The 21,120-nt window shown below is 44.7% G+C and overlaps 1 long non-coding RNA gene across 1 annotated transcript; it reads left to right on the top strand.

Annotated features, from left to right (window-relative positions):
• Window positions 1–18,069: 18,069 nt before the first annotated feature.
• Window positions 18,070–19,393, top strand: LOC124697306. The gene is made up of 3 exons (XR_007000769.1): window positions 18,070–18,771; window positions 18,944–19,114; window positions 19,344–19,393. It is a non-coding gene; the product is annotated as an uncharacterized LOC124697306 (long non-coding RNA).
• The last annotated feature ends 1,727 nt before the right edge of the window (window positions 19,394–21,120 follow it).

Below are 21,120 nucleotides of genomic sequence, written 5' to 3'. Positions count from 1 at the left end.
GAATAATGAGATACTTGGCAATTGTTGTGCTCATATAGATCATGTTTAAGCTCTTGCATCATGTACCTTGTACCCATTAATGAAGAACTACATAGAGCTTGTTAAAATTTGGTTTGCATGATTGATCTCTAGAGTCTAGATATTTTCTGGTTAAGGTGTTTGAACAACAAGGAGACAATATAAAGTCTTATAATACCTACAATATGTTCATATGTGAGCTTTGCTGCACCTTTTATACTTGAGTTTGCTTCAAACAACCTTGCTAGCCTAGCCTTGTATTGAGAGGATTCTTCTCGTGCATCCAAATCCTTGAGCCAATAACCATGCCATTTGTGTCCACCATACCTACCTACTACATGGTATTTCTCTGCCATTCCAAAGTACATTACTTGAGTGCTACCTTTAAAATTCTATTCTTTGTCTTTGCAATATATAACTCATGGGAAAAATAGCTTAAAAACTATTGTGGTGAAGAATATGTACTTATGTGTCTTATTTCTTATTAAGTTGCTTGTTGAGCGGTAACCATGTTTCTGGGGACGCCATCAACTCTTTTACCTTTGTTGAATATCATGTGAGTTGCTATGCATGTTCGTCTTATCTGAAGTAAGAGCGATTTTCATGATCAAATGGTTTGAGTATGCATAATGTTAGATAAGAACATTGGACCGCTAACTAAAGCCATGATTCATGGTGGAAGTTTCAGTTTGGACAATTAATCCTCAATCTCTTATGAGAATATTATCTGTTGTTGAATGCTTGTGCATTAAAGAGGAGTCCATTATCTGTTGTCTATGTTGTCCCGGTATGGATGTCTAAGTTGAGAATAATCAAAAGAGAGAAATCCAATGCGAACTTTCTCCTTAGACCTTTGTACAGGCGGCATAGAGGTACCCCTTTGTGACACTTGGTTGAAACATATGCTATGCAATGATAATCCATGTTAATCCAAGCTAATTAGGACAAGGTGCGAGCACTATTGGTATACTATGCATGAGGCTTGCAACTTATAGGATATCTTATACATAACACATATGCTTTATTACTACCGTTGACAAAATTGTTTCTTGTTTTCAAAATGAAAAGCTCTAGCACAAAAATAGTAATCCATGCTTCCTCTCGCGAAGGGCCAATCTTCTACTTTATTGTTGAGTCAGTTTACCTATTCTTTCTATCCCAGAAGCAAACACTTGTATCAACTGTGTGCATTGATTCTTACATGTTTACTTATTGCACTTGTTATATTAATTTGTGTTGACAATTATCCATGAGATATACATGTTGAAGTTGAAAGCAACCGCTGAAACTTATATCTTCCTTTGTGTTGCTTCAATGCTTTTACTTTGAATTTATTGCTTTATGAGTAACCCTTATGCAAGTCTTATTGATGCTTGTCTTGAAAGTATTATTCATGAAAAGTCTTTGCTATATGATTCATTTGTTTACTCATTATCTTCATCATTGCTTCGAATCGCTGCATTCATCTCATATGCTTTACAATAGTATTGATCAAGATTATGATAGCATGTCACTTCAGAAATTATCTTTGTTATCGTTTACCTACTCGAGGGCGAGTAGGAACTAAGCTTAGGGATGCTTGATACGTCCCAAACGTATCTATAATTTCTTATGTTCCATGCTACTTTATTGATGATACTCACATGTTTTATACACATTATATGTCATTATTATGCATTTTCCGGCACTAACCTATTGACGAGATGCCGAAGAGCCGATTCTGTTGTTTTCTGCTGTTTTTGGTTTCGAAATCCTAGTAAGGAAATATTCTCGGAATTGGACGAAATCAACGCCCAGGGTCCTATTTTTCCACGAAGCTTCCAGAAGACCGAAGAGGAAACGAAGTGGGGCCACGAGGTGGCGACACAACAGGGCGGCGCGGACCAGGTCCTGGCCGCGCCGGCCTGTTGTGTGGGCCCCTTGTGACGCCCCTTGACCTGCCCTTCCGCCTACTTAAAGCCTTCGTCGCGAAACCCCCAGTACCGAGAGCCACGATACGGAAAACCTTCCAGAGACGCCGCCGCCGCCAATCCCATCTCGGGGGATTCGAGAGATCGCCTCCGGCACCCTGCCGGAGAGGGGAATCATCTCCCGGAGGTCTCTTCATCGCCATGATCGCCTCCGGATCGATGTGTGAGTAGTCCACCCCTGGACTATGGGTCCATAGCAGTAGCTAGATGGTTGTCTTCTCCTCATTGTGCTATCATGTTAGATCTTGTGAGCTGCCTATCATGATCAAGATCATCTATTTGTAATGCTACATGTTGTGTTTGTTGGGATCCGATGAATATTGAATACTATGTCAAGTTGATTATCAATCTATCATATATGTTATTTATGTTCTTGCATGCTCTCCGTTGCTAGTAGAGGCTCGGCCAAGTTGATATCGGTGACTCCAAGAGGGGGTATTTATGCTCGATAGTGGGTTCATGCCTCCATTAAATCCGGGACGAGTGACGAAAAGTTCTAAGGTTGTGGATGTGCTTGTTGCCACTAGGGATAAAACATCGATGCTTTGTCTAAGGATATTTGTGTTGATTACATTACGCACCATACTTAATGCAATTGTCCGTTGTTTGCAACTTAATGTCGGAGGGGTTCGGATGATAACCCGAAGGTGGACTTTTTAGGCATAGATGCATGCTTGGATAGCGGTCTATGTACTTTGTCGTAATGCCCTGATTAAATCTCATAGTACTCATCATGATATATGTATGTGAATTGTTATGCCTTCTTTATTTGTCAATTGCCCAAGCTGTAATTTGTTCACCCAACATCTGTTTATCTTATGGGAGAGACACCACTAGTGAACTGTGGACCCCGGTCCTATTCTTTACATCTGAAATATAATCTACTGCAATTGTTCTTTACTGTTCTTCGCAAACAATCATCATCATCCACACTATACATCTAATCCTTTGTTTACAGCAAGCCGGTGAGATTGACAACCTCACTGTTACGTTGGGGCAAAGTACTTTGATTGTGTTGTGTAGGTTCCACGTTGGTGCCGGAATCCCTGGTGTTGCGCCGCACTACACTCCGCCACCAACAACCTTCACGTGTTCCTTGACTCCTACTGGTTCGATAACCTTGGTTTCTTACTGAGGGAAAACTTGCTGCTGTGCGCATCACACCTTCCTCTTGGGGTTCCCAACGGACGTGTGTCTTACACGCCATCAAAGCGTGACAAGGAAGACTTAGAGCCCATCGACACATGGGAAGAGATGCAAGAAGTCATGCACAAATGCTTTGTGCCCACCCACCACAAACGTGACCTCTTCAACAAGCTTACTCAACTCAAGCAAAGCTTCAAGTCCGTTGAGGAGTACTACAAGGAGATGCACATGACCATGATGAGTGCCAATGTGGATGAGCGAGAAGAGCAAACTATGGTAAGATTCTTGAATGGATTGAACATTCCCGTCAAGAGGATAGTGGAGTTCTTGCCTTACACCAACATGGTGGAGTTACTTCATCAAGCTACAAGGGCCAAGCGCCAAATGCGAGAAGACTTAGCAAGTGCCAAGACCAAGACCTTCTTTGCCGCAAGAAATGCAACAACTACCTCTTCAAGCCTCAAGAATACAAGTGCGAGTGCATCCAAGGATCCTCCCAAGCAAACAAGAAGTGCTATCAAGACTACAAGCTTCAAGCCGGAGCAATCAACTATGTCCTCCAAGGCTTCCACCGGATCTAGTAACATCACTTGCTTCAAGTGTGGTGCTCAAGGACATAAATCCTTTGAATGCAAGAACACAAGAGTTATGATAACTCGAGATGATGGAGATGTGGAGTACTTGAGTGAAGGTGAATATGAAGCCTTGGTACAAGCCGCAACCAATCATGAAGATGATGACTTGGAAGACCAAGAGCAAGTCCTATGTGTGCATGATGCAAGCCCATCACTTGTGGTGACCAAAGTGTTGACAACCCATGTCCTCCCCAATGAAGATCAAAGATGCAATATCTTCCAAACAAGAGCCGGAATCAATGGCAAGTCAATAAAGGTTATCATCGATGGAGGAAGTTGCCACAATCTTGCAAGCACCGAACTATGCTCCAAGCTCAACCTCACACTCCGGAAACACCCCCACCCTTACCATGTGCAATGGCTAAGTGACAATGGAAACGTCAAGATACAACACACCGTCACCATATCCTTCAAGATTGGCGCCTATGAAGACACCGTTGATTGTGATGTAGTGCCCATGACGGTGTGCCACATGCTACTTGGTCGCCCTTGGCAATATGACAAAAGAGCAAACCATGATGGCTACACAAATGCCTATAGCTTCAAGGTTGGCGACAAGACATTCATCCTACGCCCAATGACTCCTAGCCAAGTAATTGCGGACAATTCAAAGGCTTTAGCGAGGGCTAAGGAAGCTACTATCACTAGTGAGATGAGCGGTGAGAGAGTGACCCACTAAAAAGAAAGTGAGCGCCACAAGCCATATGTGAGTGAGATGAAGAGTGTCCTCATAGCTACCAAGAGTGAGATGAGAGAAGTGCACCACAACCCATCCACCAAATTGCACTATGTGCTCATTTGCAAGGGGCCATCCTCGGAGACTAACGACTTAACAACATTTCCTTCGTCTTTGTTGTCTCTTTTGAAGGAGTTCCAAGATGTCTTCCCCGACGAGCTTCCTCATGGACTCCCACCGCTTAGAGGGATTGAGCACCGCATCGACCTCATACCCGGCGCCCCTCTACCAAACCGCGCCGCCTACCGCACCAACCCCGAAGACACAAAGGAGATCCAACGCCAAATACAAGACCTCCTCGAAAAAGGGTATGTTCGTGAAAGCTTAAGCCCTTGTGCGGTTCCCGTGATTCTTGTTCCTAAACCGGATGAGACGCAACGAATGTGTATGGATTGTCGCCCCATCAATGCCATTACCGTTCGATACCGCCATCCCATTCCGCGTTTAGATGACATGCTTGATGAATTGAGTGGTGCCACGATTTTCTCTAAGATTGATTTGCGTAGTGGCTACCACCAAATTCGCATGGCAATAGGTGATGAATGGAAGACGGCATTCAAGACCAAACTTGGTCTCTATGAATGGCTTGTCATGCCATTTGGTCTTTCAAATGCTCCATCTACTTTCATGCGTCTCATGAATCACATCTTGCGACCTCTCATTGGCAAGAGTGTGGTTGTCTATTTCGATGATATTCTCATTTATAGCAAAAATCTCGAGGACCATGTGCAACATGTGAGAGAAGTCTTATGCATCTTGCGTCATGAGAAGCTTTATGCAAACCTCCCCAAGTGCACCTTTGTTCAAAACAAGTTGGTTTTTCTTGGATTTGTGGTTTCCGCCAATGGTATTTAAGTTGATTCTTCCAAGGTTGAGGCCATCCACAATTGGCCCACTCCTACAAATGTTGGTCAAGTCCGAAGTTTTCATGGACTTGCCGGTTTCTACCGCCGCTTTGTGAAAGATTTTAGCACCATTGCTTTCCCTTTGAATGAACTTACCAAAAAGAATGTTCCGTTTGTGTGGAGCAAGGCCCAACAAAATGCTTTTGATGAGTTGAAGAAACGCCTTACCGAAGCTCCCCTTCTTGTCCTTCCAAACTTTGCAAAAACTTTTGAGATTGAGTGTGATGCGAGTGGACTTGGTATTGGTGGCATTCTAATGCAAGATGGAAAATCCGTGGCATACTATAGCGAGAAGTTGGATGGCGCACGCCTCAACTATCCTATATATGACAAGGAACTTTATGCTTTGGTTCGTGTTCTTGAAGTTTGGCAACACTATCTTTGGCCGTTTGTCATTCACTCCGACCATGAGTCTTTGAATTATTTGAAAAGTCAACACAATTTGAACAAAAGACATGCAAAGTGGGTTGAGTTCATTGAGTCCTTTCCATATGTAATCAAATACAAGAAGGGCAAGGACAATGTAGTTGCGGATGCTCTTTCCCGCAAGCTCACCCTCTTACTCACTCATTTGGATGTCCATGTTTTGGGTCTTGATGAAATCAAATACTTATATGCTTCCAATATTTTCTTTAGCCCAATCTTTGCAAAGTGTTCTAGTGATAAGGGCATCGATGATTTCTATTTGCACCAAGGATTCTTGTTCAAGGGCAACAAACTTTGTATTCCCATGTCTTCGCTTCGCCTTTTGCTCTTACAAGAATCGCATGGTGGTGGTCTTATGGGACACTTTGGGCGAGACAAGACGCTCTCCATGCTATCTACCCATTACTATTGGCCAAGAATGAAGCGAGACGTGGAGCGCCTATGCAACCGTTGCACGACATGCTTACAAGCTAAGTCTACATCAAACTCTTATGGTCTTTACACACCGTTGCCTATTCCTTATGCTCCTTGGTCCGATATAAGTATGGATTTCATACTAGGATTGCCTAGAACCAAATATGGACATGATTCAATTTTTGTAGTGGTTGATCGATTCTCTAAAATGGCTCATTTCATACCATGCTCCCGAACGGATGATGCTTCACATATTGCCTCCTTGTTTTTTAGGGAAATTGTGAGACTCCACGTCGTACCAAGAAGCATTGTTTCGGACCGAGATGCCAAATTCATGAGCTACCTTTGGAAGACACTAATGGCCAAGTTCAACGTCAAGCTTTTGTTCTCCTCTTCCTCACATCCACAAACCGATGGGCAAACCGAAGTGGTGAACCGAAGCCTCGTCACACTACTACGAGTGCTTGTCAAGAAGAATTTGAAGTCATGGGAAGATTGCATCCCGCATGCGGAGTTTGCCTACAACCGCGCCAACATTCTACAACAATGAGAAGTCCCTCCATGGTCGTCTACGGGTTTGAACCACCTACGGCGATTGACCTCCTTCCTCTCCCGCTACATGAGCAAGTAAACATGAACATCGACAAGCGAGCACAATACATGAAGAAGCTACATGAAGATACAAGGGCAACAATCGAGCAACAAGTTCTTCGCCAAACCACTAGACTCAACATGAAGAAAAAGGCTCGGATCTTCAATGAAGGAGACCTAGTGTGGATACACCTCCGCAAGGACCGCTTCCCTCAAGAAAGAAACTCAAATCTCAAGCCCCGAGGCGATGGTCCCTTCAAGGTCCTCAAGCACATCAACGACAACGCCTACGTCATCGACATTTTTTTCGATAAAGGATGCTTTATTACTTTAAGAAGCAATTACATCCAGCCTCTGCATAACCAGGATGCACACAGCCGTTTTGTTGTCTCAAGTCCAAAATGATAAAAAATAAAAACTAGGCGAGATACATATCGGAACGATGAATCATATAACGCCTAAGGTGTAGGTGGGGCATCTATCCGTAGATTATGCTGCCACCCATGTAGGGAAAAAGTATCCCTCGCCGTAGCCTCCAACCGTGTACGGACCTCAGTAAATAGGTCTCGGTTCTCCACTCTCCGAAGAGGTAACCATGAACGGAGAATACCTGTACATCTGTAGATGACCTGCAACAAAGAGCAATTTTTGTCATTAAAGATCTTGTCATTTCTACAAAGCCAAAGCGCCCAGATAACTGCTAGCGCCCCCACCCTAAGAAGCATCTTAAGCCTTGAATCTATACCATGAAGCCAATTGCCAAAGACATTGGCGACACTAGTCGGAGGATACGAGGGTAGACGCTACTTGGATGACTGACCATATAGATCTCGCGAACTGGCACTGGAAGAATAAGTGTTTGATTGTTTCGTCCTGATGATAAAAAACACACCATGTACTTCCATGCCAATTCCGCTTAACAAGATTATCTTTGGTGAGAATAACCCCACGACGAAGATACCATCCAAATATTTTAATTTTTAATGGTATCTTCATCTTCCAAATCTTCTTATTGCTATCAACTGGTAAATCGGAAAGATTTTACGGAAAAAGTACCATCTACATGAAGGTTCCATCTAAATTCGTCTGGTTCAGGCGATAAATGAATATCTCCGAGCCGTTGAATTAGGGTATTCCATGCCACAAGTCTTTGTCCAAGTAAAACCCGTACGAATGTCACATTCGGAGGTGAGGTAGCCATTACGGTAGCAATGGTATCACCTTGTCGACGAGCAATCCTATACGAAGCGAGGACTGTTCACTTAAGGGTGCATTGTCTAGCCAAGCATCTTCCCAGAACCGTATTTGTGCTCCATTCCTGATTGAGAAAGTACCATGGCGAAAGAATACATTTTTTGTCGCCATAAGACCAGCCCAGAAGTGAGAATCCCCAGGTTTCCAAACCACTTGGGATAGTGTCTTCGAACCGATATACTTTCTGCGAAGAATAGTTTGCCAAGTCCCATCCTCAGTAAGTAGCTTAAACAGCCATTTACCCAGTAGAGCTGAATTCTTGACCTCCAGGTCATGAACTCCAAGCCCTCCTTGATCTTTGGGACTACAAACTATACTCCACTTAACCGATCGATATTTCTTTTTCTCGTTGTCCCCTTGCCAAAAGAATGCGGATCGATAGTAATAGAGTTTATGCGGAATTCCTTTCGGTAGGATGAAGAATGATAACATATACGATACCATATTGGTGAGTACCGAATTAATGAGTACCAATCTTCCTCCCGGGGACAATAATTTACCTTTCCAACTACTAAGGCGTTTTTGTAATCTTTCTTCCACTAATTTCCATTCCGCGATTGTAAGTCTCCGATAATGAATCGGAATACCCAAATAACGAATAGGAAATTGGCCTTGCCCGCACCCAAACAACTCTGTATACAGAGCCGTATCATTTTGGGCATCACCGAAATAGAACAATTCGCTTTTATGGAAATTGATTTTCAATCGACAACTGCTCAAAAGCCGCCAAAATTAATTTCAGATTTTGAGCTTTTTGAAGATCATGATCCATAAACAGAATTGTATCGTCGGCATATTGAAGTATAGATAAACCACCATCAACCGGATGTGGAATCACTCCTTCAATCTGGCCATCAGCCTTGGCCCGCTCTATGAGTATAGCCAGCATATCCGCTACAATGTTAAACAACATCGGTGATAACGGATCCCCTTGGCGTAACCCTTTTCGTGTTTGGAATGGCCGGTGTCATCATTAACCCGAATTGCGACACTACCTCCATACACAAAATCATTTATTAGAGCGCGCCACTCTGGAGAAAAACCTTTCATCCTGAGTGTCCGTCGTAGGAAAGACCACTTGACTTTATCATACGCCTTTTCAAAATCTAGTTTTAAAATAACCCCATTTAATTTCTTAGAATGCATCTCATGTACCGTCTCATGCAAGACCGCCACTCCATCAAGGATGTTCCTTCCTTGCATAAAGGCTGTACCGTGATGGCTGGACAACATGATCCGCAACCGTATTAAGTCTAATGGTGGCCACTTTCGTGAAAATCTTGAAACTTACATTTAAGAGGCAAATAGGTCTATATTGTTGAATCCTTTCTGCCTCATTAACTTTCGGTAACAAGATTACTTCACCAAAATTTAGACGAAATAATTCTAGTTGTCCGGTGTGTAGGTCACCGAACAAATCTAGAAGGTCCGATTTAATCGTATCCCGGAAAGTTTGATAAAATTCCGTCTGGAAAACCATCGGGACCCGGTGCTTTGTTGCATTCCATTTGGAAAATTGCCTTTCGAACCTCTTCCTCGGTATAAGGTGCGGTTAGTAGACCATTTTCTTCCATAGAAACTTGGGGTATATCGTCTGTTAAGTCCTCATTAAGAGAGAAGGTGCTTTCCTCCGAAGGACCAAACAGACCTTTATAATAATTAGTAATGTAAGATTTGAGTTGCTCATGGCCTTCAATCAACCCTTCATCTTGAATAAGAGAGTGAATACGTTTTTTCCGATGTCTCCCATTGGCTAAGCCATGGAAATATCGCGTATTGGAATCTCCTTCCAATATGATTTGAGCTTTGGAACGTTGATACCATTTGAGTTCCTCCTCGCGAAGAAGACTCGCCATCTGCGCATTTGATTGATTTTTAAGTTCAATCTCTTGCGTAGACAACGGTCTAACCTCCGCAATAGCCTCAAGCTCATCAATTACATTTGATAAGCGAACCTTCTCTTTTTTAAGGATACCAGCCGTATGGGCAGCCCAACCAGAGAGATGTTTGCGCATTATCCGCATCTTATTATTCCATCTCAAAATTGGAGTGCTGCCCCCGACCGGTCTCTCCCAAACCTTCTTAACCATATCATGAAATCCCTCTCGATGTAGCCAGCCAAGTTCAAATTTGAACGGCCGTTTACAAACGGGACGGGGATTCCCGGTAGTTAGGAGGATGGGAGCATGGTCGAACAGTTTTTCAATACGTTCTAGTGCACGGACTGACACCATAGGGTATTTATTTTCCCATTCGGTGTCCATCAACACGCGATCTAGTTTCTCGTATGTGGGTTCAGGCAAGCTGTTGGCCCAAGTAAACTGTCGACCGGACATAAACACCTCTCTTAAATCAAGGCTATCAATGACAGCGTTGAACAAGAAAGGCCAATGTCCATCAAAACGGCCTTTACTTTTCTCATGAGGAAATCTCAACAAATTAAAATCGCCTCCGATTAAAATCGGATAAGGATTATCCTTTGTAAGATTTACCAACTCACGTAAAAAGTCAGCCTTAAAAGCTTCCTGGGCGGCACCATATACAGCAACCAGACTCCACGTGAAACCGTCTGCTTTATTCTGAATGTCGATCTTAATGTGATACTCTCCATCAGAACTAGCTAAGACAGTCATGGTGTCTATACGGACGCCAAGTAAAATGCCACCGGACCTACCACGAGGCGGGCGAGAAAACCACTGAAAGTTAATCCCGCCTGACAGTCGGTCGAGAAAACTTTGTGTGAAATTTCGCCTACCCGTCTCCGATATAGCAATAAAATCTAAATCATAATCTCTACAACCATCGGCTATGTGGGAATGCTTAGCCAATTCACCAAGACCTCTGCTATTCCGAAACATGCCATTCATCGAGAAACTATTTTAGATTTAGTATTCTTGCTATATCTACGAGATTTCTTTCCAGCCGACGATCGAGAACCACGTTCAGAAGCTTGTAGATCAGAACTAAGCTCCACGTGTTCTAAATCGACTTCTGAAATATTACCAATAATAGCCGAGAGAAGCTGACCATCTAGGATGTCATCCTCTTCCTCATCGTCTACTACTGTTGTTTCATGCCCAGTGGAGACATTCGGAACAACCGTTAGACGGGCAAGTTCCGTCTGTCTCAACACATTGGCCGAAACTGAAATCTCATCAGACCGACTACCCATATTAACCCCTATACTACTCAAATTTGAAGAAATACGAGTATCTGAAAAATAAACAAACGACTTGGACGGTTGTTTAGTACCTGCCGTGTCGAGGTTCTTCTCAGCCTTACGCCGCATGGCTCTCTGCATGGCATCCTCATCCGTCGCCCCCGCCCCATCCGCCGCAAGAGCGTACCTCCCACTCCGCCTCACCGACATCCAAGTACTTGGTGAGACACATTCAATGTGTCCGACCTCTCGCCATATCATGATGATGAAGAGACCATAGAGTCGAGGACGACTCTTTCCCAAGGGGGGGGGGAGATGATGTAGCCCTACCCAAGGTCGACACTACATCAAGACCGGCAAGCCCTCCTCGTGGTCCAATGACACGAGCTCGAGCCAAAGCTCTACACCAAGAGGTGAATTCGCTCCTTTCTACGTATGCCTTTGACACCCCTTTGGATGGCGTGCTACTTCATGCAAATACCCTATGTTCAATCAGGTACATCGATCAAGACGCAAGCCATGGAGACCAAGCCAATGAAGAGAGAGCTGGAAATGATGAAGATGGAGCTACATCGCCCAGGCCGGAACTTCCGCCCCCCAGGACCGGAACTTCCGACCAGATGCCTTCCAGCGCCCAGAGAAATGGATCAGGCCGGAACTTCCGCCAACCAGGACCGGAACTTCCGCCCACCGGAACTTCCGCCCAAGTTCCGCCCTACTGCCGGAAATGCGCGAAAACCACACTGGATGTTACTGCGAGGAAATGGACCATTTCCGGAACTAGGCCGGAAGTTGGCCGGAACTTCCGCCCCGACCGGAACTTCCGGCCCAGAAGACCGGAGCTTCCGCCCATGACCGGAACTTCCGCCCATGACGGCCGGAACTTCCGCCCCATCGAACTTCAGCACAACATCACTTTTCAGCGTGTAACTTATCCCTTCGCCCCCACCTATAAATAACCTTGTTGGCTCAGGTCTGGGATTAGACTTGATGTAAGAGAAACCTTGAGCTTTTGCTCCTCCCTTAGGGAAACCCTTCTAGATCCACCCATCTACGAAGTTATCTACTCTTCTAGGTAGTTGATCTCTTCCATTCTAGGAATTCTAGTGTTTTGGATCTTTTGCTTTTGCAATTCTATCTATTTGCACTCTTTTCCTCTTTGGAACTCTATCAATTGCTATTGCCAATCTTTTGTGAGGGATTCTACTCCTTGTGGGTCTTTTTCTTGCAATTTCATTGGGTTGGTGTATCAGGCCAACAAAGAACAAGTGGTTGTGTGTGTGTGTTGCGTTTGTATCTTCGATCCACCCCGCTTTCCACCCGTGTTCTTCGCGTTCCTCCACCTCCCCCACGAATCCCATCCAAATCCGTGAAGATCGGGCACACCCTTGGGCTTAGCTCTCATCATGAAGTTTGGTAAGTAGTACTGGCCTAGGGTAGAAACACAACCGTACAAGTTGTCAATGCAAATGACCACTTACCAGAGGCTTGTGGGAACATGCGGGTTCATAGCAGCAACACGGCCAAGAAAGATCGATGAGGATATTGTGCACAGGTGGATACAAAGGTACCACAACACGGGCATCTCCACTCGGATGCATCCATGCCGCTCCTCTCGAGAGATCTTACAGCGGTGCTGCCTTGGTCGAGCTGAGCATGGGTGAGAGGCTGAACATGAAGATTGTATGAGAATTGTAAATATTTGGATGATAAAATTGTAATAATATTTCATTTTTTCTATTTTGAATTTCACATTCCTTTTTTGTTGTGTATGTTTGCTTAAAAATTAAATTATGATTTAAATTGTTGTCATTCAAATTTTAATTTAATTCAAATTATTTTCCTGTAAACACCAGAATTGATGAAAAAGCAGAAAGCAGATATTGACAAATACAGAAGGATATGTTAGTGGACATAGAACGATGCATATGTTAGCCGGAACTAAGGAAACCGTTTAATCATGAAAAAATATCTCAAGAACTCAAGCAAGTCAACAAACTTGCGGGAGCGGCGATTTGGCTCCCGGGAGCATTTGCTCCCGGATTTTTCGAAAAATCAGAATAAATCGTAAACTTATTAAAATGTTCCGGAAAAAATCATGCACGTACCTGACCATGGCACGTACCACTGTGTAAAATTTTGCTGCGAAATGTCATCGTATGCTAAATTTCTAGCATACGATGACATTTCGCAGCGACATTTTACACGGTGGTGCGTGCCATGGTCAGGCACGTGCATGATTTTTTTCATAATTTTTTGAAAAGTTTTGAAAAAAAAAATTGTTCCCCAAAAATCCGGGAGCAAATGCTCCCGGGAGGCAAGACGAATTTCCGCAAACTTGTTTCTTAATTCTAGTGTGTGACTCATTTTATACTAGGTAAAAGGAGAATGGAACTGTGGAACTGTGGAAGCCTCCTTAAATGCATGAAGGTATTACATTATCGTTAATTTTGGGATGAGCCGCTTTTGAAGTTTGGCTTGACAAGGTCATCTAATGAGATTGTTGGGTTGAGTCATGCACATCAAACACTAATACCGAAATTCCATATTCCACCGAAAAAATGTTGTTCAGTTTTTTTTCCGTTTCCACTAAAAAGTTTCCATTTCCTTTTTGCAAAATTTCGCTTCCATTTCCGCTTTTCTGCGGAAAAATCGGAAACTTTCCGCTGCCATTTCCATCCCTAGCCACGTATGCATGATGCATCATGTCTAGTCAATCACAACGGTCCATGCCAACGACGTGAATGAGGTGTTTTCTTTGTGGGAATTGCTAATTCTCATCTAGGTCCTGGCGTATCATGGAATGCGTGCAGGTATGGTAGCCTGAAATCGTGAAGATAATCGGAATCAGCAGATTTAGCCGGCGCTTACCAAATACATAATACCGACACAAGGTCGGCCAACGATCTTTTTCTCCGTTTATAAATGGAAAACATATTACCGACACCAACAGATATATGGGCCTATTTCCCTGCTCTTCCTGGGCCAGCAGCGAGAGAGAGAGAGAGAGGGCACCGAATCCCATAGTTTCGTCGAATCGAGGCGGCAGAAATCGCCACCCCAAAGTCCCCCTCATCATGCCTTCTCCTGCCGCCGGTGAGTGGCCCGCTGCCTCCGACAGCAACCATCTTCCGTGGGGGCTCTCGTCCTCCGCCTGGGAACCCCCGCGTCATCGATCTTCCGGGCCCCTCCCCCCCTGGATCAAGCCTTGTGCTGCCGCCGGTGAGTCCTCCGACGGCAACGATCCGCCCGGGGGCGACTCTTCCTCCGTCCGGGACCCGCGTCCCGTGCCCGCGTATTCCCCCGCGCCGGGGACAGACGCCGCCGGCCACCCTCCCGGTCTGCTGCACTCTTGGGACAAGCTGCCCGGCTACTTTGTCGAGGCCGCCCGCCGCCTCCCCCTCGCTGAAATCCCCCACCTGGCCCACTGCGTCACACACAGAGCTTGCGCCGTCGGCCTCGCCGACCCCGTCACCAACATCATCCTCACTACCATCGACGCCTTCGCCCGCACGGATGTCATGAGGTGTTCGGCGGACATTGAGCAAACCAGGAAGAAGATTAGCTTCGACGTCGCCGCTCGAGCCTCCTCCTTAGCTCTAAACAGATTCATGTGCTGCTATTTTCGATACCTCACCCAGCGTCAAGCGGACCTTCTACTCCGCATGGCCGGATTCGACCTTCGCGCTGCCGTTGAAATCCTTGAGCTCCATCTTGCTGGCCCAGATTGTCATCATCCTGAGCCGCTTGTCCCAGACTCGGCCAGAACCAGGACAGCATTTGAGGTGGCCGGCTACTTCGCCCATACGCCCTACCTCGCGCGTCTGATGACATCGAGTTACCCATGCTGCAAGGCCGACCCTGTCGTAGAAGGTTTGCGCCGAGGGGAGAAGCTCACACCGGCTTGCGTCTACAAGCTCTGCGAGCTGCTGCGCAATCCATGGTCGCCGCCACCGTCAGATCCCCCACCTCCTACTGCTGGCACTTCTCGGGACAGCGGCGGCGGCCTCACCCATGTCATCTGCTTCGGAAATGGTTCTTTCGTCACGACTCGCATCTCAAAGGACGGCGTCGCCACAGCCACCTTCACCGCATCTCCTCCGACTGATGCACCTAATTTCTCGCAAGACGCGACCAATTTGCTAAGCATGTTCCCCATCCACCCTGGGAGGAGACTAGCCAGCCACGCAGACTTTTGCTCGGCGACCTTAGGGAGGCCAGATTTCCTGCCGTTTCTCAGACTACAGCTGCTTGACATGGTCCATGGGGTGTATCTGAAAGCCGTCGCCATGCTACCGGTTCGTGCTCTACGCGACGGCCACCTCCTCCACTCGCTAGTAACAGCCGGTCACTGCTACGGGCCGTTGGACCCTGTGGCCAATGTTGTCATCAACACGATCTGGTACAACGCTCTCTTCCCGCTCTCCAAGGACGTCGCTTCCAAGCTTGGAGCGGCGGATATTCTCGACGCCCGATCCATGCACCGTGTCGAATCACGTTCGATCGATGGTCTGGTTGCCTACCTCTGCAGACCCCCCTCAACATTAGGTGAACAAGCTGCTGTGACGCTCCTCTGCAGAGCTCGCTCGGACATCCCGATCTTGGAACTGACCAATATGTGTGATGTGGCGCAGGCCGCGAAACACCCCCAGCCTGCCGCCTTCGGGGAATTCCTCGAACGCGGGTCTGTTCCAGAGCTGTACCAACTGTACTGTCATGCTAGGGTTCATGGAGATCCGGATAGCGCTTTCGAGCGGATAAAGATGGCTCTAGTCCAGTCAACACGTGTTGCACCGGTGCAAAGATGTGCTCAGGACCTGGACAGCACATCAGCTGCTTTGGAGCGGCTAAACATTAACAACGCACCAGCCTTGGAGACACTGTCAGCAAGGAGGTTGTCCTTCATGTCTACACAAGCTTATTTCCGTGGAGAGTTGGAACGTTTGCTGATTGGCTATGGCGACCATGATCCCCTGGTAAGTGCATACACTTGTCCTGCCCATTTAATTACAGCAGTTATAGATTTCAAATGTGAATTGAGTAGGAGTTGCATTTGCGTTGTTTTTTTGGGAAAATTCTGTTGCTGTGCTGTTTTCTCTTTTTCTAGAATTATATTACTGAATCTGGAATCTGACATAAAAGAAGGTTCCAGTCTCCAAGTTTCTGGCAACAGAAAACGTAAATGTTGGAGCATGGGAGGGGGCACCGGGGTTAGCTGTTAGGCTGAAATACTCATTAGGGGGATCTGCAGATCACAGGAGAGAGATGGAGGAAAAACAGATGTGAGGGGAAGCACTGGAGTAGCTGTTAGGCTGAAACAATCATTAGGGAGATTGAGCTCGCCGCTGGCTTCCGCGGCTGGTGGTATCGAACTATCGACCATATTATCCCATCTTAAATTTGGTTATTCGGCAATGGCAAATGCTAATCATTGGATGGATTTTGACGAACTGAATTTATTCACTACTAAAAGAACTTGCATGTTCGCATGTTGTATACATCTTCCCCTTTAGAGCACCAGTTCATTACTAAGCGCATTTATTAATGACTAAATGAACTTTATAAAGTGCTTACTATATTCCTGTTTAAAGCACCAATTTATTTGTCAAGGCTAAATACTTCCTTTTTCAATGTAAACTTACGAGCACATAGAAACTACCGTCAGTTTTAGGATATTTTACCTTTCTTTACGCTTCTAAATAATTTTATGGATTCTAATGCGCCTGAGCATGCCACTGATCCTAGGTCGTTACATGCCTCTGTGCATCATCATCACTTAAGAACAAATAGTTTATGAATTCAGCAATCTTGTCTATTTTTTAAACCATCTGTTTAGCAACATCACACCATCTTTGTAGTGCACTGATTATCAACAGCTACAGTAGGCACAATGTATGTAGCTTTACAACATACAACGAATATTAGAAGTGTAAATTGGCCAACTGATAGAGAACAAATAAATTATTGTAGCTGTTTTACATAAGAACAGAACACGAATTAGGTAAGAGACTGGAATATACTCAAACTTTTCTGAATAGGTGATAAAGTGGAGCCATTGCATTGTTAGATTCAAGGACGCATATATATGAACCTTTCTAAGATAGATGGCTGCTTATTAGGACCTGAAATTAGACCACATGACTGTTGTTTCCAGAAAAAAAACATCTCCTTTAGTACTGCAAATTAGCTTACAGTTGACCATTATTGTGTAGTGCCCCCCCTTCCGAAAATAACGTGACTATTATTTTCAGAAAAAAATGGAACTATTGCTTGGTAGCAAACTCTTATCTAGCTTGTCCATTAATTTCGGAGAAGCACGTTTAGTGGAGTAGTATATCATCTGGTCTAGGTGGTAGAACAAGGACCCAGGAAACCATCAGGTTATGGTTACGACAATTACACGAGCATGACTGATGTTTAAGATCCGTTTTTTACAATTCTGTTTTGGTGTGCTAGTTACAACCGCCTAAAAAAGTTTTTTTTTTACCATATAGTGTTATATGAAACATTTAGCTAAGGATATCAGAACCATGATAAACCTGATAGTTTAAAACCGTTCCTTTGCTTTCGTGCCCTAATCTGTACAGCTAGATTATTCATACCAGACTTAGTATCTCCAGGGATTCCAGTTAGTAGCATCATGGGTACAATTAGTACAACCTGAGAAAGCGAAAACAAGACCACAAAGACATGATTGGAGGAAACATATGTTTGAGGAAGGAATCTGTAAATGATGGTTTTTCTATAAAAAAAAAGCACATCATAATTATATACAAAGTATATTTGTTTGAAAATCTGTAAGAAAAAATATGTACAGCGGTGACAAACATCAGTTGGTCAGGCTTCATCCATAATAAGCACACTCATATGTGAGTAAATGCAATAAGCTTTTCACGCCAGGCTTCAGATAATTTTTAGAACTAAACTGAATTTACTTATACTAAGTATTGTCACCTTGGTAACTCAATCCAAGAAGTTGCACCGCTGAAGCCATACCATGCCATCTCTTTTCAATCTTCTGCCAAGAAAATGTTGGTCTTGCTGGTTATCTTTCAACAAGCAAGAATGCATGACAACCAATGTTCTGATTAACTTGGTTCTATGCATCTGATATAAAGTACGGACATTGGTAAGATAGCTAGAACATCTTGCTTATTGCTAGCTGCTTCCTAGCACATAGAAGGCTTGGACCTGATCTATGCAAAAAAAAGTCCTCTCTCTTTGCAAACAACTATTTTGCTAATCTAAATATGAAATCAGTAGATGCATTTTTTTTGTTCATTGTCTTCATGCTTTTTCTAGGCACCACTATACAACCTGGGTGTCATCTGTGGAGTGACAAGTCAAACAAACTACAGATACACTTCTGTTTGCCATGCCAATTTTTTGGCTAGCTTGGATGGTGGATTATCATGGGAGCTGTTTTTCGCTGAATTCTGGAACCAACCAGATAAGAGACTTGAAGAACCAAAAACGTCCTTCTGCTGCCCTATACCGGATGACCACAAATATCCTGGTAAGCTCTTTCAACTCTTGTATATATCAACTATGATATGGACAACATGAAGTAATTTGGAACTTGACAACTTGAGGCTCGACCCTAACTTACAAATCAATTATCATGTCAACAAGAATGCAATGAATTACAGCCGGATCTTTTTCTTGTTCATTTTTTATTTTTAAAACAGGTCGTTGTGTTGTTTGCGAGAATGATTCGAGTGTCATCATCCATCCACAGTCGGGCAAGTATTACATGGGACACTCAGGTCTACTTCCTCAACTAGTCAACCTTGTGGCTGATACTGAGAAATTGGACTTTGACATAATTTACTCAAGTGAAGGTGGTGAAGGAGTATGAGGTATGCTGCATATCTTTATGCAAACATTTTACTTATTTTCCTTGCTTGGCTTGAAATGTTGTGACATGGCAGTGCACATTGCAAAATCCCAGACCATATTATTCAACTACAGTAGTAAATTCCGCATGTTTTGTTCTTATATCAAGGCCTGCATCTGTAATTCTATGTTGTATTGCCCCCATTGCCTGACGACAGCTGATAACATCTTGCTATATTTTACAATGTGCAGGTCCTGCAACCGGGGGAGTGAATGAACGGCCCGCTTCTCATGTAGAGGCTACCAATTCATGCCCTTAAGGCCCTAATTTAGTTTCTGATAGCTTTCTTGTTACTGTAGAACACAAGAACTTAACTTGTCAAACATATCCTGCCTGTAGTTTCAGTACTTGCTCAGGAGTCAGAACCATGTGTGTGAGAATGTGGAATCTTGACCAGATTTGATACATCAGTTCGATCTAGCCTATCCACTTTGAATTCCTCTATTGTTTCATGTCTCTGAAAAGTGGATTATGAGATGTGAGGCCACGAGCTAGCTATACCATATTATTGAATCTCAATCTATTCAGTGTGATTTCATCTTAGAAGTATTTTTTATTGGGAAGTGTATTCTCTGAAAGAAAAGAAGAATAAAAGAGTCAGGTTCGTTGCTTGATATATTCTAGTTTTCCTGACATCTCTGCTGGCTGCTGTCTTGCTTCATGTGTTGCTATGCCTACGTTTCTTCTAGCCAACGGTATCTCATTTTCACCAATCTCATGGCACATGGGTGACTCGGATGGCGAGCTATGTGTAGCTCGACCTCCATTTAAGGTTTTCGGTTCACCAGCATCTCCTAAAGCTACTATACATATTGCTACCGACGTGGCTAAATGCGCCTACGCATCTCTTATGGATGGATGGTCGACCTTGCGGTAGTGATTGCCTAAGTGGCGCGGAGGCGACGATCGCCGTACGTACGTGTCTGCCGCATTGTCACGGAAGCAAAGCCAGCTAATTCTGTGGGCGTGTCGTGCATTCTTGGTTCAGAGGACCTGCAGGCTGTAGTTGTTGCTGGATGATGGACCCAGTTCATCTAATCAAGCTGGACGTCTTCTACTCCTGCTCCGCACGGAGCATTAGCATTTGCAGGTGCAGCGAGCGAATTCAACTCATGTGGGTGGTGCGATTCTTGGCAGATTGCCCAACTTTCCTGCATCGTCTTTAATCCACTCACAGAAAAACTGAACTGGACGGCGTATTTCGAAAGTTGTTAGGATAACGGCAAGACGAAACTACCAGCACTGCGTGCAGCCCATTGCTTCGCTTCATCCTTGATTTGCTCAATGATAATCTGAATTGGCTTGTAGGAGTTTTCAAAAACTCGCATGTTCCTTTCTTTCCAAATCGACCATGTGGTGAGCATGACTAGGGAGTTCAGTTTGAGTTTGTTTGTGATGGATAATTAGGCACAATTTCCAAGATTAATTCCAGAATATAAAGCATGACGAAAGCAACTACTAACATGTGAAACTCGAACATACTAGATGCAGTGATCAACATGAACAGTAGCAGAGCAAACGGTACAACATCCATCGCTAAACAGATCGAGATATGTCGCACGTACCGATCCGGTGGAGGTGGCGGTGGAGGTGTAGCGAGACGATATCGCAGCGGTAACGTTGTTGATGACAACGTTGTTGACGACGGGGACGATGGGTCGAAGTAGACGGCGTTGAAGACAACGGTAGGCAGCACCGCCCGACTTGGACGGAAGGCGACCCGTGATGAAGAGCTTGAGCGATCGCGCGGAGCGCTTCCCAAAACCTAATTCGCCCTCTCCCGTACAGGATCGCAAGGACGAGTGGTTCCGGAGACCTGCTCTCCCGTTCGCCGATGCACGTCGGCGCGCGGGATGGAGTAGACTACGATGGCGGCGCAAGCAGAGAGAGAGCCGGTGTATTTCTGCGGTAGCCGGGCAGGAGATTATATAGGCTCGGGAAACCCTAGGCAACGTGGGCCACACCCAC

The sequence above is a fragment of the Lolium rigidum genome, chromosome 3, assembly GCF_022539505.1.
Source record: "Lolium rigidum isolate FL_2022 chromosome 3, APGP_CSIRO_Lrig_0.1, whole genome shotgun sequence".
Taxonomy (NCBI): domain Eukaryota; kingdom Viridiplantae; phylum Streptophyta; class Magnoliopsida; order Poales; family Poaceae; genus Lolium; species Lolium rigidum.
Note: the sequence above shows the minus strand (reverse complement) of the source record. Positions and strands in the feature narration are given on the sequence as shown.